This window comes from Pan troglodytes, chromosome 9 (genome assembly GCF_028858775.2).
Source record: "Pan troglodytes isolate AG18354 chromosome 9, NHGRI_mPanTro3-v2.0_pri, whole genome shotgun sequence".
Lineage (NCBI taxonomy): Eukaryota > Metazoa > Chordata > Mammalia > Primates > Hominidae > Pan > Pan troglodytes.
The window spans coordinates 93932776-93957690 of NC_072407.2; the positions used below are offsets into that span (position 1 = coordinate 93932776).

Here is a 24915-nt window from a genome sequence, read left to right on the forward strand (position 1 = left end):
ACCTCCGCCTCCCAGATTGAAACAATTCTCCCACCTCAGACTCCCGAGTAGCTGGGACTACAGGCATGTGCTACCATGCCCGGCTAATTTTTGTATTTTTAGTAGAGACGGGGTTTCACCAGGTTGGCAAGACTGCTCTCGAACTCCTAACCTCAAGTGATCCACCGTCTCGGCCTCCCAAAGGGCTGGGATTACAGGCGTGAGCCACCGTGCCCAGCCGGTAACTTATTTTTTATTAAACAAAATAATGATTGAGTGCTTATGCCTTGGTAAAATTCTGTTTGGGTATTATTTTGAAAATAATAAGATTTCCCTAGGCACAAACCAAACATTTATAAAAGGTGATCTTACTAGTAATAAGCTCCACAGAGATGGTAAGTAAAATATATCAAGCAATGTGTGTGGAAGCCCATTCATTAGAAATTAAAATTTTACAGTTCTAGTGAGTTGCTATGAGGCTGAAATGACGATGGATTAAGTTGCTTTATTAATATTAAATTGTTATGCAATAATTTTAGTGCAGATAAAACTTTACCCTTTACAAGACATTTTTCAGCCATTATTTATTTCATTTAATTTTCACATAATAATTATAATGAAAATAGCAACAACGACAATGGCAATGTGTAGAACATTATCTTAAAATTTTATTTGATTATCTCACTTATTAATTCAAAAACTCCTAATGGTAAGTATCATTTTACCTTAGAAGAAAATGAAGTTTAAAGAGGTTAGGTAACTAGTTACGCAGGTAATAATTTACAGAGAATGCAATTCTAATATAAGCACCATGTTCTAAATCACAATGCACTGTTGCTTCCAAAAACTCTAAGTGCTGGAATTTTCTAGGACTGTTATGTACAACAAAATTAATCTCCGAGTAATTTCCAAGATTTTTTCTCAGCATGTAAGTCTAGGGTCAGATTCAGGCCTTCTGATGATTGATTCCATGCTATTGCTACCAGGCTTACCCCATCCATTTTACTTTCCTAGCTTTAGGAAGCACATTACGGTTCAAAATTCTTAACTCAAAAAACTCCACACAAATCAATTCCCTCAGTATAGCTGCAAAGTGCCAAACAAAGTGTTCTCTTGGGAGCATAGGGGAAAACCTTCCATAGAATCATAGTGAAGAAGTGACTTGGTCAATGGCAACTGGTGAGTCAGGGTTCCTCCAGCTAAAAATCCTGATTCACACCCTTTGAGACTTTTGTGACCTTGTCTCAAATCACCTTTCATGAGTAAAATGGTCAATGTCAAAGTATTACTTAGACAAGAGTGGGAGGGAGTTGTGCTTATTATTTGGGGGTCTATTCCTCCTGCAGCAAACATGAAGGAAAAACTGCTACTCTCTGAGGGGAAATTTACAGTCTAAGGACATGGTTTGGAAGCAGTAGAAAAATTACAACATAAAATATACTCCTCTTTCCCTTTGTAGACACAAATGTCTGTTCTGAACTCATGGGTTGCCTTGCATGGTGCATGAGATGGATGGAGTCAATGGTGGCCCAGGGTTTTGCAGGATTTCCAGTAATTCACAGCCTGTATTCCACTTGCCCAAAGTTTCTTATTAGGCAGCGAAGATAATATACTCACAAAAATCAAGGTGGCTACGAAGTATGTTTCTACTTCTAAAGAGGTATTTCCTTATCATTCTATGTAATTAAGACAAAAAAAACTGGGTTGTTTATCGAAAAGTCCACTGTGATATGTATGCTTCAATGTTTAATTGTAACATTCATCATTATTTGCCTTTGACTAAGAAAAAGCTTCAGTTGAAGGCAACGAAATCCCAAGGTTATATTAAACAATGCCTTTGGACTAGCTAAAAACAGCATGGACTCTGGCTTTCTTGGGTTCGTTAAAGAGCTCTTCTGGCAGCTAAACAGCAGGAGTGGGTGCTGTGGCATTAACAGTAACAGTGGTGTGCCGCCATTGCCTGTGCACAGCCATGTGTGATGCATGATGGAGAAATAAATAGAGAATCCTTTTTTTTAAAAAAAAGGCAGAGAGCAAAGAAAGGAAAGAGAAGAGGCTTCCAAATGTAGAACACTATCTTATTTTCCTATATTCAGCTCTTCACAGGGGCAAGTGCGGGAGAGGAAGACACGAAATTAACTTTTCAAAATATAATTGTTCTGCAAATTAATGACTTTCATGATTCACTGGAAGAAAGAGTATTATTTTATTTAAATTAAATCCAATATGTAATACCATTTTTGTCATACTGGAACTACTTACTGTGAATTCACAAGCTGCCTTATGTTAACTTCTGTTATCTTGTTATATCTCCTGTTTTGATTTTAATGAAGATGAGTTTCTACGAAGTACTTACAAAAGATCCTATGTCCAGGTTATTGGGATTTTTGGACATTGAAGTATACTCTGGCTATTCTTACCCTAAGTATTTACTCTGAGGTGTTCTTTTGGTTTAACAGTGTTTTTCAAAAAGTGTTATGTTCAGTATAGAGAGCAGTTTTAAGTAAACTGAATTCATTATGCAACATCTCAACCTTAAATTATAAATATGGTTTTTGTTAAAATCACAGTTTATTGAGTTATTTTGTATAACATCTAGCCAAATATAGGTACGGTTATATGTTTATTGTATATTTTTCAATAATTACGATACTTTAGTAGCCTTTCTCACATTCTAAAAATGAAAAAAATACATACCTCTGTATCAAATATTTGTAGATAATCTTAAATTTTAGGTAAGTAAGTTTATCAAAAAAATGTTATTGAAAAATTTTACCACCTTAATTGACATTGCTTAGGACTACACTTTAGGATGCATTATAAAAACACTGAATGTAAGCCCATAAGGGCAAAGAACTTTGTTCATTTTATTCACTGATGTATCTCAAGCCCCTAGAACACTTCCTGGCAAAATAAATTGTCACTCATTAAATACGTTTAATTGAATTATTATGTTTACCATTGTTATTCAATCCAGATACAAATACATTACTTTTAACAAAACACACACTAAAAAAGAATTGGAGTTTTTCATCCAGAGGGATCCCTCAGAGCTACTCCGGAAACTGTTCTGACAACTGTTATTTTAAGCCTTTTCTTTAGTCATCAACTACCTTCATAGCCCTCTGATGACCCTTTTGTTGCTCAAATTAGCCAGAATAAGCATATGTGGCTTGTATCAAGGAATCTTAATGGAAATAATAGTTGTATCTTGAATTATCAGTCTCATAAGTCTATATAATAAGTGAAATAACCCATGTCATTGTTGAGAAGAGGTTGTGTGTGTGTGTGTGTGTGTGTGTGTGTCTGTGTTTGTGTGTTGTGGGGAAAGTGGTTGCTTTGTGTTTTGTTGTTTCACTTTCTAATGCCATCCAAATCAGATTGTATTGTTTACAACCACCTGGATGTGAAGAGAGCAGTCTTGCTGAATAATATCTAGTTATTGCTTAGACTTTTAGAAATGTGCCATATGGCTGCTCATTAATTGCTCATAACGATGTTTTAACTACAAATAATTGGAGTAACTGGGCCTTGGAGCTCTCTTAATTTACCTTTCAATGGCTCCAGACATTCTCCCTCATTTCTCTCCACTCACCCTCCAACCCCTACTCCCTCATCTAGGCCAGAATTCCAGAGAAAGGAAAAAGAAAGCAGTGCCCAAACCACTTCCATTTTCCTGCTTATCCTTTGTAAAGTAGCTAGCCATTCCCCTTCCTGAGAGGTCAGTCCCACAGGAGGTCACCAAAGCCAGCCCACTTGAAAGGCCAGTGTCCTTTTATGAGCAGAAAGCACATGCAGAATAGCCACATGAACTAAATCCTCCACTTGGATCACCGTGTTCTGTTCAGAATTATTAAAGGCTTTTTATACCAGGAAAGCAACTACAGAAACTGCTGTGTGCACAGAGGCTGGGTTTTCCTTGAGTAATTGGATATTATTACCAGTATCAGGGCTTTTGAACAATGGATCATGAACCATCAGTGAAGTTTAAAATCAATTTCATGGATTGAAGCAAACACTTTTTAAAATGTAACTAAAATTTTTCGAATTATATTCTGTTGCTCTGAAAAGAGAATTCTCAATTCATTTAATTATCACAAAGTAGGCAAAACTGAAACTAGCTATGTAGGTGTTCTGAGCAAACAACATATATGAAATATGCTATGAAGTCAATTTTATAACAGATGATACAGTCCACAGACATGTATTAATAATACTGTGTGCCCTCCAGTGGCACCATACTCTTAGAAATTATTCTTGCCGAGTAGGTGGTAGACTCAATTGTCCTGTGAATGGGTAAATGTGCTATGAGCATGTAAATCTAACTCTAAAGTGATAATCTTTTGTATATCATTATTTACATTTTTGTACCCTAGGGTAAGTATTGGATTGGCTCTCTCTATGTATGGATCTGGAGATGAGTGTTAGTATTACCCTTATTTTTATGAATGAAGACACTGAGCTTCAAGGATTTGGATAACTTCGCCAAGGTCACACAACGAGTAAGTGGGAGAGCTTAGAGAAAGTTCTCATCACCACAATAGTGCACTGCCTCTTCTTGAAGCCTGGGAAGTAGAGCACCCTGCTCCACCCAACTGTACAAAACTGCTACAGCAGTGCGCCCTAAGAAACCGGTCTCCACCCAAGAGCAAAGTGGGAGAAGGAATGTGGGTGAAGCCATTTCATTTCTATTTTGTTCTTCCTGAGCTGCCTTTTTGTCAACTTCTCCAGAAAGAGCAGCCTTGCGCTGAATAACCATAATTTTATCTAGAAAGTTTTGCTGAAATGCTATCACCTTTCTTTATTCCTCTGTGTAGCTTTCATGACGTCTGCTCTATTGAATTTTCGGATATCTTTTGTCTGTTAACTCCTCCACTCTAACATCATACTATTCCTTCTCTACTTTTAGTCACACTGTTTCAGTTATTATTCTATTTTTAATTTACCTACTGAAAGCATTTGTCTATTATATCTTAAAATACCATGACTTAACGCATCTAATAGACTGAGAAAAAAATTAAATCTAAACTATTGAAAACAGTCAGCTTTTTAAAAAATATATATCATAAAATCACTTTCTGAGAATGCCCTGGAGAGCAAATTATAGATGGCTGGAGCTCAATAAAAACAACTTTGAAGGTATTGGGACTGGGTTATTACATGCTTCTGCTGCTTATAGCCAGCATATTTCCTCTTTATTGTAAATCGTGAGTTCAAACTACAAATACTTCCTATTGACCTAAACTTAGTTGCACTTCAGGATCTTTCTGTCCTGCCTGCCAGCCGCCTGCAATATCTGTTACAGGGATTTGGTGAGGTTTTATGATGACCCAGAATTTTTTTCCGCCAACATAAGCTATATTTTATGTTGGACAAGTGGATTTTATTTGATTATATTATCAAGATCTTGGAGTAGTAAGAAAACAGAAAACACAAGCAAAAGGGTGATGTGGCACAAAGAGAATCAGCTGGGTCAGAAATGCTAGGAAAGTCAGGTTCAAATTTTTGTTTTCTTGGTACAATCATTCTACTTCTCACCTCCATTTGGTTGCCTTCTTTTCTTGGCCAATTTCAGTGCTGAGGTTGAAACTAACATTCCAAGCTGAGCACTCCAATTAAGATTAGAATTGCAAAAATGAGACGAAAGCAGAGAATGACTGATTTCAGTCCTTATGTCAAGGCAAACATTCATTTGCCATTTAGACTTTCTTAACTGTAAGACTGGACAAATTGTCAGCCGCATGATGCTATGGTTCAAGATGTCAAAACATCAGTATGGCAGGCTATTGCAGATAAAAGTTCTAACTTTGGAATCAGATGGACTGCATTCAATCATATTTCCATTAATTACTAACAATGTGACTTTAGACAGATAACTTCCCTAAACCTCATTTATAAAATAAGGAAAATAATAATATCTACTTTATAGAGCTATGTGAAAATTAAAGGAGGTTATGGATATAAAATGCCTAATGGAGGATGCCTTGTGATCACTCAGTATGTTATTTTATTATTGTTACACTACACTACTTTTACACCAAGCCCAAGTTGAGAGGTAGGAAGAGAGTAAAGTTAGGTAGAATTGCCCACATTGGGAAAACCACTGCTGGAAGGCAAGATAGAGATAATTATGGAAGAAGCAAAGAAAGTTTGAGCCCAGAGAGTGTACATGTTTGTGGGTTGCAGGGCAGGTAATAGTGGTGGAATGAGAGAACATTTGTATGAGAGGGGCTTAGAGAAAAAGAAGCCTGGATTCTTGCTCTGGGTCAATACTAAATGGTTATGTGGCCTTTGGCAGGTCACACACTCTCTGCCTCTCACAAAACTCATCAGATGTAAAATGAAGAAATTGGTTTAATGCAGCTCTAATGCTCCTTCAAGCTATCAACGTATTTTGGCACATAGTTAAGAGTTAGTTAGCAAAGAAACAGAGAATCCAGGGGCAGAGGAAAGAGGCTTACTGCCAGTGGGGAGATGAGGCAGATGAGGCAAATTACTGTAACTGCCTGACAGGTTCTTCCTGCAAGCTGCACAAAGACAGACCACAGCAAAGAAAGGCCGGCCACACCACATTGGAGACAGAGTTATTACTCAGATGGATCTCCCCGAAAATTCGGAGACTGGGTTTTTTTAAGGATGATTTGGCAGGTAGGGCCCGGGGAGTGGGGAGTGTTGATTGGTTGGGTCAGAGATGAAATCATAGGGAGTAGAAGCTGTCCTCTTGCACTGAGTCATTTACTGGGTGGGGGCCACAAGATCAGATGAGCCAGTTTATCTACCCGGATGACATCAAATAATCCACCGAATGCAGGGTCTGAAAAAATATCTCAAGCCGCAGTCTTAGATTTTACAGTAGTGATGATATCTCTATGAGCAATTGAGGAGGTTTTGAATGTTGTAGCCTCTAGCCGCATGATACCTAAACCATAATTTCTAATCTTATGGCTAATTTGTTAGTCCTACAAAGGCAATCTAGTCCCCAGGCAAAAAGGGGGTTTGTTTGGGGAAAGGGGTGTTATCATCTTTGTTTCAAAGTTAAACTATAAACCAGGGTCCTTCCAAAGTTAGTTTGGCCTACACCCAGGAAGAAATAAGGACAGCTTGAAGGGAGGTTTGGAAGCAAGATGGAGTCATTGAGGTCAGATCTGTTTCACTATCATAGTTTTCTCAGTAATGATTTTTGCAAAGGCAGTTTCAGCACAATGAAGGATGGGAAAACATAGGAGGGAGAGAGAGAGATCTAGGAGAAAATAAAAATTGAGTGCAATTTTTCTATTTTCTATTATGCCAGAACATTTATAGTAGGAGTTGTTCCACATGGGGACATTGCAGTTATTTCCTCAATATCCTGATAATACGTAAAAAGCTTACATCATACTACCCATTACCCTCATAAAGCAGTTCTGTGGGTGTCAAATATGTTATCACTCAGTAGCCTCAGGTTAAGCCACAGCAAACAGACAGACAGACACACACACACTTCTGAAAAATATGCTATCCCTATTCATATTCCCAATCCCTGTCTCCATTAAAACTTCTGATTACTTAATTTTTCTGTATAAATACAAATAAGATTTAATACTAATTAGCTGTCTAGTTTTTTAGATTGTTATACTACAAAATAACCCTGCATAGTTCTTTATTCCTATAACATGCTGTAGAAGATCATCTTCCTGAAGTAGTCTAATTACAATATTAGATCATCAGTGCCCTCAACTATTTGTCTTTCCCCCTTCTCTTTGTTCCTCTCACAAATACATAAATAAAGTGGCAATAGGAATACCCTGAAGATTCTTTTAGCTTGCATTATATTTTCTTATATTTTTATATATGTATACCTACATCTATGTGTGTGTGTTTTAAACCATTCAGCATTCATACACTCTGTCTTATATCAGCTGTTTACAGGTATACTCTTCTTTCATTTATAGAAAATATGGGTCCCAAACCAAATCCAAGTGGAACACATAAACTAGGTTAGAAAAATTAGCACATTATATAACCTCTGGCCACTGCGACTGGTTCTTTAAAGGACACACAATTCAATTAGAGTCACTGAGATCCAATGAGAACCTTGCCTGAATGGAAAGCTGGGACCACCTGTAGTTATCTTCACTCCATGAAAGAAACTCTTCCAGAAATAGTGAGCTAATCCAGAAGCAGCAGGACTGAGGGATGAAGCAAGAGATTAGCTGAATCTGTTTCTACCATTTGAGGCCTTACATAAAGCTTAAACAAGGCCATTCTTACCTCTGAGCTTTTTAACATACTAGTTTTTTTTAAAGATATTGTTATTTTTAAGAGATCACTACTATGTATATGCATATGTAAGCTCAGTCAAAATTAGGTAAAATGCAGAATTTACCTTTACATATTAAATAAAATCACTTTTGTTCTAAAAGGAAGATGTACTGAAATCTGGCATTAAACCTGTACACACATACACACACACACACACACACACACACACACACACACACAGTGAGCTAACTTTAAACTTGAAAAGGACCTGTGATATTTTATTATTTCAAGTGTCACTGAAATTTTATTCTTGCTCACTAAAGCCTTTCTATTCTATCTTCAAACTGGCTTTTCATAGATATTCCTATTTCTTAGCTTACCAATGAAAATACAGCATTCTGAGATATTCAAAGCATGGCACTTTCAGCCCATAAAGACCTCAGATTTCAGGAGCTTAAATTTTCAGTTCACCTTATACTTCAACAAGAGCTTTATTTTGCCAGTTATAGTTCCTTTAAAGAAATAGCTCAAACTATTTCTATCCAGTGTTTAAAGTTAAGTGTTTTTCAGATGGATCATAGGGATAAATTGCCTCAAATAAGAAAATTGTTCATTTTGAGAGTAATTACAGGGCATTTTTCTTTTCCAAATGATTTTCTCTTCCAAATTTGTATCTCTCTAAATGAGCTGTCTCTGGTGACTAACTGCAGCTAGGATGTACAAACATGTCTGTGAGCAAACACGCACATTTATTCAGATATGTGGCATGTCCCAGATACTATCCTTGGCCTTCTTTCTCTTACGCTATGTCTCTTTTTGAATAATATCATCCATTCTCACGGTGTCTACTACCACCCAAATACTGATGATTTGCAAATGCATTTTTCCAACTCACTTCTATCTTCCAAAACCAGTGATGAAATGTCTGGGGTGTCCCAGAAGATGCCAGACTTAGTTGATTCAAAGCTAAATTCATCACCTTCCAATAAAACCTCTCTACAGACCAGGCAATGGATTCCTCTTCTGGGGCTGCCCATAACAAAGTACCCCAGATTGGGTGGCTTAAACAACAGAAAATTATTTTCTCACTAATCTGGAGGCTAGAAGTCTGAGATCAAGGTATTGGCAGGGTTGGTTTCTTCTGTATCTGTCAGTGTCCAAATTTCCTCTTCTTAGAAGGGCAGCAGTAATATTGAATTAATGCCTTCTCTAATGACATAATTGTAATTTAATAACCTCTTTAAAGATCCCTTCTCCAAATACTATCACATTCTGAGGAATTGGGAGTTAGGACTTCATATGAATTTTGTGGGGGACATAATTCAGCTTATAACAGAGTTGCACTTTAGGAGCCTCCCAGAAAATAAAGGCATTGTGTTTGGTATAGAGTGAGTGCTCTGTAAGCACCATAATACCACAACACCCCAGGCATAATAAACCTCATGCAGATTTCAAAACATGCCATGTTCTCTCATATGTCCAGCCCTTTATTCAGGTTCTTCCCTCTGCCTGGATTGTTCCCTGACGCCTTCATCCCCTACCATTCTGCCTCAACCTTTATACTCCCACTTAGCTCATATTTACCATTTAAGACTGAGTCCAAATATTACTTCCTTCTCTGAAATGCTATTTTCTACTTGTGATGAAAGAATTCATCACCTTTTCCTTTACAAATATTTTGTAGCTGGTATGCATATATATGGACTAATTTTATCTGGTGTCATTGTGGCAAGTAACATAAATGCCTAAATCCTCCTCTAAATTTCCTGCTTCTCAAAGCCAGGGGTTGTGTTCTTACCTTTACTGATCAAATTTTAGCAAAGTGCCTGGTGCATAGTAGTCACTCAGTGTATGTTTGTTAGATAAATAAACATAAATAAGCCCACGAATAAAGCCATCATGTGTGTAACAGCTTGCGTCTTACAAAGTACTTTTATGTACATGATCTCCTTTGAAAAGCTCAATAAGGTACGAGAGACAGAGTAGCATAGTGCAGGGGACAGCTAGCTATGGTTTCCAGGCCAAATCTGAGTGACCTCTGAGTAAAGTTTTTGTTTGTGTTTTGTTTTAGGGAGCATACTTACAATATTTCTTAACATTTAATAAACTTCCTATTTCCAAAATTTTATATTTGCAGAAAAGTTGCAAGAATACTAGAGGTTCCCTTTGTCCTACCTTCTAATTTCCTCATTGTGAACATCTTACGTTACTTTGATGCAAATGTTACAACTGATGAACCAATATTGATACATTATTAACTAATGTCCATACTTTATTACATTTCTTTTTTTCCTAATGTCCTTTTTTTGTTCCAGAACCTCATCCAAGATACCACACTGCATTTGGTCATCATACTTCCTCTAGGATCTCTTGGCTGTGATAGTTTCTCAGACCTTCTTTGTTTTTAACAACCTTGGCAATATTGAGATATACTGGTCAGATATTTTACAGGGTGCCCTTTACTTACTTTACATCCATGTTTTTCTCATAGAGTTTATAGGTTTTGGGAAGGAAGACCATAAATGTAAAGTGCCATTCCCATCACACATATCAGGGTTACTGATATGCTATTAACATAATTTTCACTGATGATATTAACTTTGAACACCTGGCTGAAGCTGAAGGATGGCTTTTACATTATGAAGGTTGAAATATCAAAAGAAGGTTAATATTTTGTGATGAGACAATTCTATGAAATTCAAATTTCAGTGTCCATAAATAAGTATTATTGCAACACAACCAAGCTCATTTATTTGCATATTGTCTAGGCTGCATTGACACTATAATGGCAGAATTGCAAAACAGGCTCATGGTCTGCAAAGCCAAAAATATTTACAATCTGGCCCCCTGGTGAAATGAAACAAGAACAAGCTCAAATCAGACATGTCTGAGTTTAAATCTCAGCTCTGGCATTACCGTCTATGTGACTTGCAGCCAGCTGCTTAACATCTTGGAAATAAGGTTCTCTCATCTGTCAAATGAGGTTGTCAATGTCTGTTTCAAGGTTCTAATGAAGATTGTGATAATGTTTATAAACCTTTCAATGATTAATATCAATTACTAATCAAACAGATAAAATTATCCTCATTAAATAGAGAAAATAGATTCAAAGGGGCAAAGTGATTTGCATACCACTGGTAAATGTCAAAGTGGAGTTTCAGTGTGCATTTGTAGGTGCCGCAGCATGAGGCATGCCACAAACTTTGAAACAGGACATCTTAGTGTGACTTTAGGTTCTGCCTGAGTCTTCCTAACTGTGAATTCTTGGGCAAGTCACTCACTCTTCCTCCCTGAGGCTGAGTTATTTTTATGTACAAAATGGGTCTCATGCACACTATTTACTACCGAAGACTGATGTGAAGAATAAGTGAGCAAAGGTATACAAATTCACTGTTACACAGGATGGAGTCCAGAAACATGAGTTCAATTTTTTACTACATCAAGCTCTATTTATGGGAATAAAACTTATTCAAATAGTACTTTGAGAAAAATATTAAAAGGAAGGCAAAAACACAAAAGGCAAAAAAATCAATAATCCTCTGATTATCTCTTGTTTTGAATCGTCTGCTTTGTACTTTCTTCTATGAGTCCAGACACTAGAGCACTTGCCAGGTCTAAAACATGGTAGACAGATAAATGAATGGGATGCAGCTACTGACTGCAGGAGTTATAAACCTGATGGATAGCAGTGTAAGACTAAGATGTTGTACATTCTATGAAGTAAGAAAGCCATGACTAAGCTATGCTAATGAATGAATTTTCTCATGTTACGTTCTCAGTTCTTTAAGAAGCCTCACAATTCCTATTGCCCTCACCACTTCCAAGCTCTCTCCAAATTATTTATGTAGCTTGACTCAATTCACACATACCCATGCTCTTGCAGACTCTCCTTCTTTACTCCCATAAATGCTTGGGAGAAAGCCCTATCATGGTTAAGAAGCTAACTTATAGTATCTTAAAGAAGTTTTGACATCAAGACATTCCTGGAGCTTCTCTTGGATGTTGGGGGCATATGGAGTGTTAAAAATAATTTGAAAAATGTAATATGTAATATTCTACAATATTATAAATACTTCATGAAAAAACAGAAATTAAATTAACTTTTAACTCTTTCTCATACACTATTTAGAGTACATGGTTTCCAGGCCAAATACCACAGTGTTCCAGGCAAGGATGTGGTCAGTTTCCATCTCTGCTGGATCCCAAAGCCCAGGGCAGCTCTTGCACATAGTAAGAACTTAATAAATATTTACCAAATGAATATCTACACAACAGCCAGAAAGAAAGACTGCCTGTACTAAGTGATTACTATATGACCTAATCAAAATATATTCATTTTATTTTCATTTTTTTAATCCTTTTCTGAATATTTAGAGTGTCTACTGTGTCGTGACAGATGCTAAGTGCCGGAATTCAAAGATGAACAAAACAGACACAGGCCTAGCCTTTATCGGTATTACAGCACATTGGAGGAAGCAGGCAATTATAAGAGCATTTACAATATAACTTGGTAAATGCTATGATAGGAATTATAGAGTGCTATAAGACTAATCTAGACTCAGAGGTCAGAAAAAGCTTCCCAGAGAATTCAACTTGGCTTAGACTTGAGGAATGAGTAAGAGTATTATAGGAACATAAATTGAAACCTTATGTGGTCCAGTTTCGTCATGGAAAACCTTGTAGTATAGTTTGAAGTCAGGTAACATGATGTCTCCAGCTTTGTTCTTTCAGCTTAGGATTGTCTTGGGTATACAGGCTCTTTTTTGATTCTGTATGAAATTTAAAAGTAGTTTTTTTTCTAATTCTGTGAGGAAGTCAGTGGTAGCTTGATGGGGATCGCACTGAATCTACAAATTACTTTTGGCAGTATGGTCATTTTCACGATATTGATTCTTCTTGAGCATCGAATGTTTTTCCATTTGTTTTTGTCCTCTCTTATTCCTTGAGCTGTGGTTTGTAGCTCTCCTTGAAGAGGTGCTTCACATCCCTTGTAAGTTGTATTGCTAGGTATTTTGTTCTTTTTGTTGCAGTTGCAAATGGGAGTTCATTCATGATTTCGGTCTCTGATTATCTATTATTGGTGTATAGGAATGCTTGTGATTTTTGCACATTGATTTTGTATCCTGAGACTTTGCTGAAGTTGTCTATCAGCTTAAGGAGATTTTGAACGTATTTTATACATTAACAATGAATTATCCAAAAAGGAAATTAAGAAAATATTCCCATTTACAATAGCATCAAAAAAAGTCATAGAAATAAATTTAACCAAAGAGGTGAAAGACCTATACACTGAACACTATAAAGCATGCATGAAAAATTAAACAAGAAACTGAAAAATGGAAAGATATCCTATGGTCATGGATTGGAAGGATTAATATCATCAAAATGTCCATACTACTGAAAGAAATCTATTGGTTGAATGCAATGTCTATCACAATTCAATGACATTTTTCACAGAGAGAAAAACAATTCTAAAATTCATGTGGAACCACAAAAGACTCTGAATAGCCAAAGCAATCTTGAGCAAAAAGAACAAAGCTTGTGGCCTCACACCACCTGATCTCAAAATATACTGCAAAGCTATGGTAATCAAAATAGTATGGTTCTGGCATAAAAACACATACACACCAACCAACAAAACAGAATAGACAGCCAAGAAATAAACCCAAGCATAGATGGGCAACTAATTTTTGGTAAGGGCACTAAGAAGACTCCATGATAGAAGGATAATCTCTTCAATACATGGTATTAGGAAAACTGGCTATCCACATGCAAAGGAATAAAATTAGATCTTTATCCTACACCATACACACACAAAAAATAAATTCAAAATAAATTAAAGACCTGAATATAAGACTCAAAACTATAAAACTCTTAAGAGAAAACATAGGGGAAAGGCTCCTGAACATTGATCTTGGCAATTATTTTTTGGATAGGACACCCAAAGCACAGCCAACAAAAGCAAAAATAAACTAATGAGACTACATCAAACCAAAAAGCTTATTCGCAGCAAAGGAAGCCATCAACAAAATGCAAAGGCAGACTACAGATTGGGAGAAATTATTTGCAAATCATATTATCTGACCAGGGGTTAACATTCAAAATATATAAGAAACTCACACAATTGAATAGCAAAAAGAAAGAAAGAATAACCCACTTAAAAAATGGGCAAAGGACCTGAATAGAAATTTCTCCAAAGAAGACATAAAAATGGACAACACGTATATGAAAATATGTTAAACATCACTAATCATCAGGGAAATTCAAATCAAAACTATGAGATATCTCATATCTGTTAGAATGGCTTTTAGCAAAAAGACAAGAAGTAACAAGTGTTGGTGAAGGTGCAGAGGAAGGGAACCACTGTACACTATTGGTGGAAATAAAGACTGATGCAACCACTGTGAGAAACAGTAAGGAGGTTCCCAAAGAAATTTAAAATAGAACTACCATAAGACCCAGCAATATCCCTCTTCTGTATAAATATCCAAAGAGTACTTACTTACTTCTGTGTATACACCCAAAGGAAAAGTGTCCATCAATGGTTGAATGGATGAAACTGTGTGTGCGTGTCCCCTTTGGTGCTCTTGCTAAAAATTAATTAGCGATATATGCTTGGGTTTACTTCTGTGCTCTGTATTCTGTTCCAGTGGTCTGTGTATCTGTTTTTGTGCCAATACCATGCTGTTTTTAATACTATATACATATGTACAGAATAGAATATTACTCAGCCATAAGAAAGAAAGAGATCCTGTCATTTACAACAACATAGATGAACCTAGAGGGCATTATACTAAGTGAAATAATCCAGATGTGAAAAGGCAAATAATGCATGGATCTCACTAATATGTGAAACTTTTTTAAAAAGAGAGGAAAATGGTGATGACCAGGAGCAGGGGTGGAGGGAAAGTTATGGGAAGATGTAAGTCAAAGGGTACAAAGCTGCAGTTTTATAGGATGATTAAATCCAGAGACTTAGTATACAGCATGAGAACTATAATTCCTAATATAGCATTGTATGCTGACAATTTGTCAAGAGAGTAGATTGTAGGTACTCTTACCACAAAAGAGTAAATATATGAGATATTGGGTATATTAACTTGCTTGTCTCTAGTAATCACACTACGAATATGTGTATCAAAACATGTTGTAAACGTTAACTATATACAAAACAAATTAAATCACCTCCTGATTAATAATTGGGTACAACAATGCCTTAGCTGGCTGTGATCAGGAGCCCTAGCCCTTTCTGGCTTCCTTCCCTCTACTTTGCTTCTGTGCTGCTCACATTCTTCTCCACCAGCTTCTCTACTGGACGGACCTACAATTTCCATGTTGGTTCCAAATGGCCTTTAAGGACATGGCATGACAATTGATGAAAGAAGCAAAAGTGCTTTACAAATAAACTGAGCAAAATTAACTCAAATAGTAGTTTAGTCATTAAATAACTTAAAGATATTACATAAACATGAAAGAACTCTTCACAACTCACAGTGTATGCTCAGAGTCCAATGATGTCACCACATAGTATCCCTCTTACACGTTCCATATATTGTATGCTTTCCACTTACGCTTCTTATTTGATCTGTGGTGTTTGTGTGTAGGTACGGGGGTGTGAGCACATATGAACATGTACTTGTTAGTGGCCCTATGTGCACAGAAGCCCCATTCTTACTAACTGGCTAATCTTAGTCAAGTCTTCTAAATTTAGTTTCCTCACCTAGAAAATGCAGATAGCAACACTTAACTTGGTTATGAAGGTTGGTTGTAAGACCAGAATGCAATGATAATTATGTAATAATTGTAGTACATGAAAGACCTTAATAACAAAAGTTATTAATAAGTGAACACTGAGGATATGCTAATTCCCTCTCTTGGTCTTTTTGATTGGTGAGAGAAGCAAATCGAACCCCATCTGTCTCTTCCTCATTCTTGGTAAAAAGAACAAAAGTCTGATGTTGACCTTCACCATGGGGTAATTCAAAAAGTCTGAATGGGACTGTGAACATGCCAGATCTTCCAGGGGTAAACTGTCTTTTGCCTGGACAGCACACACACTTTAAAATAATGTATTGTTCTAAAATGCCACTTTTCACCTCCATTGTCAATTCTGAATATTTGTTGCCCTCAGAAATTGAAACACAACAGTGGAGTCATTCCCATCTATCCATTCATCTTAGTAGTAATGGATTTGTGAGAGGAAACTGGCTGGAGTTTAGCAAAGGCAAAGCTCCATTCAGCTTCCAAAGGCCAGGGAGAAAGTCCAGGAGAACAGTGGGTTCTCAGGTCCTCTTATCCATTCTGCACCACATCATGATTCATGTCATCTAATGCTGTATATTTGGAGCACACATAGGGTGAAAGACTTCATAAGATTTCATCTGTGTCTTGAAACATAGATGGGACTTTGATAGCAAATGGCAGGAAAGGGCAATCTAAGTAGGCAAGAGAAAAGGTCTAGAGGCATAAGAAAATAAGAAAGTACCTGAAGACAAATATTAGATTAATACAGCTGTAACACATGGTACAGGGGAGCTACGTTTATAAGGAGCAGTGAAGAAATAGAATAGCTATTCTGAAAAAGGAACACAAAATTGGAGAAATAATACTACTAAATTTTAAGACTTACTATAAAGTTATAGCAATCAAATCAAAACAGTCAATAAAGCTTTAGCATTAGCAAAGAGACACAGAATAATGGAAGAAAATATAGTGTCCAGAAATATACCCATACAAATGTGGCTGTTTGAACCTTAACAGAGGGGCAAAAGTATTCAGTTGAGAAAGGATTATCTTTTCAATAAATAGTATTGGAATAATTGGATATATGTAAAAAATGGACCTTGAACTTGACCTAAACCTCACACATTTTATAAAGGCTAAAAATAAATAATTATTCTACCTGTAAAAGAAAACCATGCAACTTTTAGAAAAAAAACACAAGAGAAAATCTTCAAGACCTGGGGTTTGGAAGAAGGGAGAGGAGGAGGGACGGAGGAAGGGGAGAAAAGGAAGGTGGGAAGGAGGAAGGAAAAAAGAAAGAGGCAGGCAGGCTGGACAAAATGTGGGTAACTTTCATGACATTACAAACAGCTAAAACTGCTGATATATACGGAGCTCTTAAAAACTTGTAAGAAAAAAAGACTAACAGCTTATACAAAACAGCAAACTATATGAAAACTTAGTTTACAGAAAAGGAAATACAAATGACCTTTAAGTAATAAAATGCTACTCCTCACTCATAATAAAAAACAGACAAAAATTACATTGAGATCTAATTTTCACCTATCAAAATGTCAAGAATATGGAAACATTTTCATAAAATACTTCTGAAGATGCTGATGAAAATAAGAACCCTCACACACCGCTTGTGAGAACATTCTTGGGAAAATGCCTATGAAGGGCAATTTGATAATATCTATCAGAACTACAAATAAATGTGCTTTTTGACCTAGCAATTTTACTTGTGCAAATATATTCAACATATATTCCACACATACATGTACAAGTTTGCAGCATAATTCACAATGTAAGAAATCGGAATGAGTCACATTATCCATCAATTGGCACTGGTTCAATTAATTACAGTATATCCCTATAATGAAATATTATACAGCTATGAAAAGGAAAGAGGAAGCTCTCCATACTAGCATCCATAATACCTATTATCCTCTTAATCTTCACAGCCTGCGAGGCCACTGTAGGTTTAGCCCTACTAGTTCAGGCATAGAATGATTTCCGAGAACTTAAGTTAAAAAGGAAAAGATCTAGATACAGAACACCATGTGTAGTATGCTACATTTTATGAGTAAGAGTCCGAAAAGATCTTTTATGTGCTGCATATGCATAAAGCAATTCAAGAATACATAAGAAACTAAAAAAAAGTGGCTCTCTCCGTAACACTGGGGAAATTTGGAAGATCAGTGACAGAATGGGAGAGAAGCTTTAATTATATTGTTTTCCACAATTTAGAAATATATGAACCATATGAATGCTTTATTGAAAGTTGAAAGAATTGATTCATAAGTTTTTCAAAGTTTTCCTAAATTGGCTGAGTAGTTTAGTCACTCATTTACCCAAAACACAGATATTTTAAGGTGAAATGTATATATTCCTGTAGAGCAGGAGAAAACAAATTGCCATGGGCATCAGCCTATCTTTTTCAAACTCAGAATTTAAAGCCTCAAACTATGGGAATAAAATATCTAAAAATTACTGACATTTTCACACAACCTCATACTTGTACTTTTGCTAAGACTTTGATCCTCAACTTTTGTTCCTAAGCACCAAGAGTTAATAGGAGTTCCTCATGGCCATTAGTGGATGGGCTTAGTTGTATGAATAATGCAACAGAAGAGGCCTTGCTGTCTTCATCTCACTCTTCCACTAAGCCAGCTGCTGGCTTTAGTTGTCATTTCCAAGGACCACAAGATCAGTGAGGATTATACACTCTGGACTTCCTGACTACTAGCAGTGAAAATCAATAAAAATGATTGGTCATTTAGCATAATATATCTTGGAATAATGGGAAATTTCCCATTTGGTAACAGCTTGATTTTGAAACTCTGGTTTTTCATGCAGCTTGTTGAGATGTATCTCAGGAGCTGTCTTCTTGGATGACCAAATATATCATGGGTCAGAGAGACAAGGATTTATTTTAATATATCATGGACGCTTAATGATGCTTTGGCACTGTGGTTCATAATGAGCAGCTGTTTGCAGTGGCATTGCCTGCAGTCCTAATGGGGCCTTCATCGGGTTTCAGAGCTGGTTGCTAAGTAGGTGTTGGTGAATACAGATTTTGAAGTAGAAGACTTCCATCTGCCTTTAAAACTTTTCAAAAAATTATGCATTCCTTATCCTTGCCCAAACAGGAGGCTCACAAATGGAAATTGCTGATTTATTTTTAAGCAAGTAAAATATAAATAAATAGACTTATTTTTCCAACATTCTGTTACTAGGAGAAATTTCAGAGTTTGCTTAGCCAGATTTTCCCAGTCTCTACCCCATTCTCAGTTTGCATGTATGAGGAAGCCCTTAGAGAGATAATGTGATGAAATCAAAAGAGCAGAAGCATCTCTGTTTGAATTCTGACTCTATGCTTAGTAGCACTGGAGTCCTTGGGCGAGTTACTTACCTCTGAGCTCAGCTTTCTCATATAAAGTAATAATGATAATACTGCTTTGTACGGTAGTTCTGAGGATAAGAAAAATGTATATTAAAAGTGGCTGTTACATCAAAGACACTCAAAAAAATACGTTATTATTTTATCAAGGGTCATAACTTCCAGCTTTTGCAAACCAGTTAAGGTCTAGGAGTAGTTCCAGGAAATAGGTGAGCCATTCCTTTTGGCAGGACATTCCCTCTTTCTCTTAGTTAATTAGGTGAAGATACAATATACTCCAGAAGGTTCACTCCATTTTCTTTAGGTGGCCAGGTTAGTGACATTAAATGAGAAAGTGTCATTCTTATTCAAGACTTTTAAAAAATAAAATAAGCTTCCTGTTAGTTTTCTTAAACTTAGACTTCGATATACTCAATTCAGCAAGTCTCCAATCAGTTTCATCTCAATCTCAGACCCTTGCATTAATGGTGAAAAAGACAGACATAATTATTGTCCTTGTGATTCCTAAAATTTAATGAGTTTTAGGTAAAAAAATTAGCAGGCAATTAAAAATGGTGTGATACATGCTACAATAGAGAATCTACAGAATGCTGTATCAACAAAAACGTAGAGCTCGGCAGAGCGTAGGGGAACAGTCAGATAAGGCTAGCTTCAGAGACCTAATGGGTAAATAAGAGTTACCCAGAGGAATGTGGTGCATGGTGTTTGGGTGGGGAATAGACAGAAGGAACAGAAGTAGGTGAAGACTAGTGAAAAAATGAAGGGGCTAAAGAGTTGAGCAGTGAGCATACCCTGCAGGGTCATCTGAGTGAAGGTTTGTACACTATCCGAAGAGCAAAAGGCAGATTTCGTGTGCTTTAAGCAGGGGCAGGCACCATCAGATCTGTGTTTTAGAAGTATCAGTGACGGTAGGCTGCAGAATGGATTCAAGGTAATCAGACCAAAGACAACAAGCCACTAGCAAGTGGTCGCAGTAAGCCAGGTGAGAGATGAAGCTTCACTAGAGAACTAGCAATAGGACCTTGAAATAGAAAGGATTTTCTGGGTAATAACCTCATATTGCACATAAATCTTAGCAAATTTTACCAGTTAAAGTAAACAGGTAAAAATTTCAACTAATCGCAAACTTTGTGAGTTTAGTTTCAACTGGCAAAGCATTCCTACACAAACAGGCTCTAGCCATGGAATCATTTACTTTAAAAATCTTCAGGGACTGGCATGTGTACAAAGCACTCTGGACTTACAAAGCTAAAACTGCCACTGTTGGTCCAGTAGGGCAGATACAACAAATAGAAAAATAACTTGAATAGAAGGTATATGTCTTCTGTAGCATAAAAAAAAAAAAAAACATTTTCAACAAACATTGGTCAAATAAATTTTACAAATAAGTCAATGATGTTAGTTTATGTTAGGCCTTAAAGATTGGAGATGGGAGGACAGTTTTGGGAGGATCTTACTTTTGCAGCTTCACTCACACAGTCTCCTTAAGGTGGATATTAAGGTGGATATATGTCATATCCACTTGCATCATACCATATTCATATCCACATTTAGGAGACTCTGAGTGAAGATGCAGAGATAGGAAAATAGGGATTGTTTTCTGGGAACATGAAAGAGTTTCACTCAGTGAAGCATACAATTTCTGCACAGGGAGAGGCTGTAGTAAAAAATGGTAGTAAAGAACACACAAACAAGATGTAGTGAAGAATAACAAAACGTAGATAAGAGAATGCAGACATTTGAAAGACGGATATTTTGAAATTCTTTCAAAAAGAGGAAAACATTGGAGGTTCTGGGTATGAAAGTAGATAAGCCAGTGTCAGACCCGTTGACTTAATTGATTAATTTCTTGTCTTTACTCTCTTTCGTGCTTTATGTTCTACTATGCAAGTGTGTGTATGCATATGTACACATATTATAGTGGGTTGGTGAGTCTGTAATGCAAACATTTCTTTTAGGAATTTGGAGCCCTCCATGCAAATCCTTATGCTAAGTCCCTTTCCACCTTGTGCTCTTTCTTGTCTTTTTCTTTTCTCACAGATGCTTCACTTCAAACTTCTCCATCCTTTCTCTCCTATTGTGTGGTTTGCAGCTCTCTTACCATGCTGGCTCTCTCTGTGGTCAGACATGACTCTGCCATCAGGAACAGCTGGCAAACTCTCTGCAGAGCCTGCCCTCCCCTGCCACTCCTTCTGACCCCAGCCCCTTTCAGAGACCAGTATTTACCAGTACAGGCTTCACCCTCTAACATCCAGAGCAAAAGCTGCATTCCATATGGAGGTGACAACTGTAATTCTGTTTTAACTAGGAGTAGTAAGAACTGGACATCTACTCCTTGGGAAACCCTGGCTTTGAAGCAAAAAGACTGTTCTATTTTTAATCCTATTACAGATCAGCCTTCAGGAGCTAAAACATCTATGCTGCCTATGGTGTTTTGGGTTTCCTCCAAATGTCTCAGAAGCATCTTTGAGCATGATTGCAATGGGTTCTTAATTTATGGAGATTTACACAGCAGGAGATGGAATTTTAACTCTGCCAGCCATGTTCATTGGTTTCACACGGCCTGGTCTGGAGCAACTCTGTCTGTTGGAGACTAGGGTTGCATCTATCCCCACACCCAGCCCACCCCCACCACACACACCCATATCTAATAACCTCATTAGAAGAGGGAAAAATCCTCATGATATACAGGTGTGGTAGAAGAGGGACTTAATAATTTTTGACCTCATTCAAATCAAGAGCTACACAGCAATTTTTTTCTGGTCCACATCCTGGTATAGAGCTTTACAATTCCCATCAGTTCAGCAAATATATACCAATAATTCCCCAGGTACTAGGCCTGGAAAATCACCAACAATTGGGAAATATGTAACCTCTTCTCTCATTGACCTTATAATCAGGTAAAGGAAAAAGGTAAATGGAATAAAATGATACTATATTGTGACAAGCGCTCGACAGATGTGCTGTGGGAGCAGGGGAAGAATATCCTTTCATAAATAAGTAGCACAGATGCCTAGAGCCTTGGAACACAGGCAGACAGACAGGGTCAGAATCCCAGCTGGAGCACTTCCTACCTCTGCAACCTTGGGCATGTTACTCAACCTCTCTGTGCCACAGTTTCTTTATCTGTAAAATGGAGATAAGGAAATACTTTGCCTAATGGGATAGATGTGAGGATTAAATGAGAAACTACATGAAGAGCAACTGGCACAAGGCATGGCACATAGACAATGCTCAGTAAATGTTGACTAATATAGGAGTTTTGTTATTTGCACTCCAAACAGATACCCATTTAGTATTGGTCCAATCACATCAGACCACTTCTTGGATCCTAAACATGCTCTGTCCCCATGCATTTATTTACATTGTTCTCTCCATCTAGTTGCCCTTCCTCTTTCACTGCATATATTAAAACTCTACCCATCAGTATTAGTTTCCCATGACTGCTGTAATGAATTACCACAAACTAGGTGGCTTAAAACAACAGAAATTTATTTTATCATAGCTCTGGAGGCCAGAATTATGACATCCAAGTTATTGGCAGGGCTACACCCCATCTGAGTGGAATGAAGCGATCTCGGCTCACTGCAACCTCCGCCTCCCGGGTTCAAGCAATTCTCCTGCCTCAGCCTCTTGAGTAGCTGGGATTACAGGTGCCCACCACCATGTCGAGCTAATTTTTTGTATTTTTAGTAGAAATGGGGTTTCACCAAGTTAGTCAAGCCAGTCTTGAACTCCTGATCTCAGGTGATCTGCCCACCTCAGTCCCCCAGTGTCAGGATTACAAGCGTGAGCCACCATGCCCGGCCCTCCTCCAGGTTCTAATGACTGACCACATTCCTTGGCTAATGTCCCCACCTCTCCAATCTCTGCCTCTGTGGTCACAATGCCTCTTCCTATCTATCTATAAAATCTTTTTCTGTCTTATTTTTATAAGGATCATTGTCATTGGATTTAAGAGGGCCTACCCTGATAATACAGGATAAACTCCTCCCAAAACCTTTTCTTCTCTCAGAATCTTTTGGCAGGTAAGGTAATATTTACTCTTTAAATATAGAAGGTAATATCCATAGGTTCTGGGGATTAGCACATGGACATATCTTTTGGGACCACCATTTAGCCCTCTGGGCCATTTCTTAAGAACCAAATAAATGTCCCTTTCAGCATGAAGCCTTCCCTGACAGTATCCAGCTCAAAGTAGTCTTTCCACAACTTGAGACTCCATAACACTATTTTTATATCTCTTAACACCTTACTATGCTTTAAATTCTTAAGACAGTTATTTTTCTGCAAATCTAATTTTTCCTATCAGACTGTTTCTTATAAAGATAGCTAGACCAAAGGATCTTTACTTATTCTTCCAAACTGAAGATTGTATATTTTTCTACTTTAAGTTCTTTGACTTTAGGGACCGTGATGTTTTAACTTTGTATGCCTATTGATGTCTACTAAACTCTTCAGCAAATAATAGACTAAAGTAAATCTTTCTTGCATGGATGGATCACAGGATAGAAGGATGTATAGATGATTGATGTTTTTCAGCCTTTAAAAGTAGTTTTGTTTCAGAAGCATACAGAGGCAAATATGTTTCACCAAAATATTTCAAACAGTGGCCCTGTGAAGATTCTGTCAGAACAGCTTTCTAATATTAGGCGGGAATATTTTGATTCTGAATCATTTCTTCACACATCCTGCAGAGCAGGGTATAAGTCTCTTGTATAGCATTTTCTCATCATGTCATGTAAAGTAGGGAAAGCATGTTCTTCCTCACAGTAGCTGGAGACTCTTTCTTGGGCAATGACAGTGAACATGCTAGGCTTTGGCTTATAGTTAGGGAAATTCACTTTGCAGTTGGCAGGACACATAACCAAATTACAGAATTTGCCATGCCGCCCTGCTAGCTTCTAATTATCGATGATCATGTTGAAGTCTGGAGGGCAAAGTGTAGTTATAAAGTATGGCAATAAAGTTGTCCTTGGTTGTACCATCATTTTGTAATGTGCAAGCAGTGACTGATGTGACAGGCTACACCACAGGCCATCCGCAGTCTACCGAAAGGATGTGTCTGGCTCCAACACCAGGCTCAGGCTACTCTCGAACTTGACATTTTGCCTGAACAGCTGGAAGGTACACAGGCTTATGGTGCTATGCTCCAGCTTCATTTTCACTCCATAAGCTCCTCTGAATAAAACTAAATATGCAGATTCACATCCATCTGCTAACCAAAACCTCCTCACTGTTGAAGGACTGTCTCAACACTGCCTAGTATTTGATCTTTTAGGCATTAAAACTTGAGCAGGGGATTTGGAAATACCAGGGAGAGAAGCCTTGCTAGAATTCTAGGAGCTCCACATAGAACACAGGGAGCTTAAAGCTAGAGTATCTTACTATGAATATCAGAAAGAAGGCAATAAAAGCTAAAACACAGAAATATCTTGGATTTCCCCCAGCGCACATGTGCAGATGCCTGCCTGCTAGGATACCCAGTGTCAAGACCAGAGTTCCATCTCTATCTCTAGGCTCATCCCATAGCTTTAGATACAATTCCCCTTCCTCTCTGACTTTGTTTT

At 37.3% G+C, this 24915-nt stretch overlaps 1 long non-coding RNA gene across 1 annotated transcript in view; it reads left to right on the forward strand.

The window, feature by feature from the left end:
• LOC107967188 (uncharacterized) overlaps window positions 1-24915 on the forward strand; it is a 78159-nt gene that overhangs the window by 22034 nt on the left and 31210 nt on the right. The window contains exons 4-5 of the long non-coding RNA XR_010147629.1: window positions 12350-12450; window positions 23283-23373. This is a non-coding gene — a long non-coding RNA (uncharacterized LOC107967188). The remainder of the gene's footprint in view (window positions 1-12349; window positions 12451-23282; window positions 23374-24915) is intronic.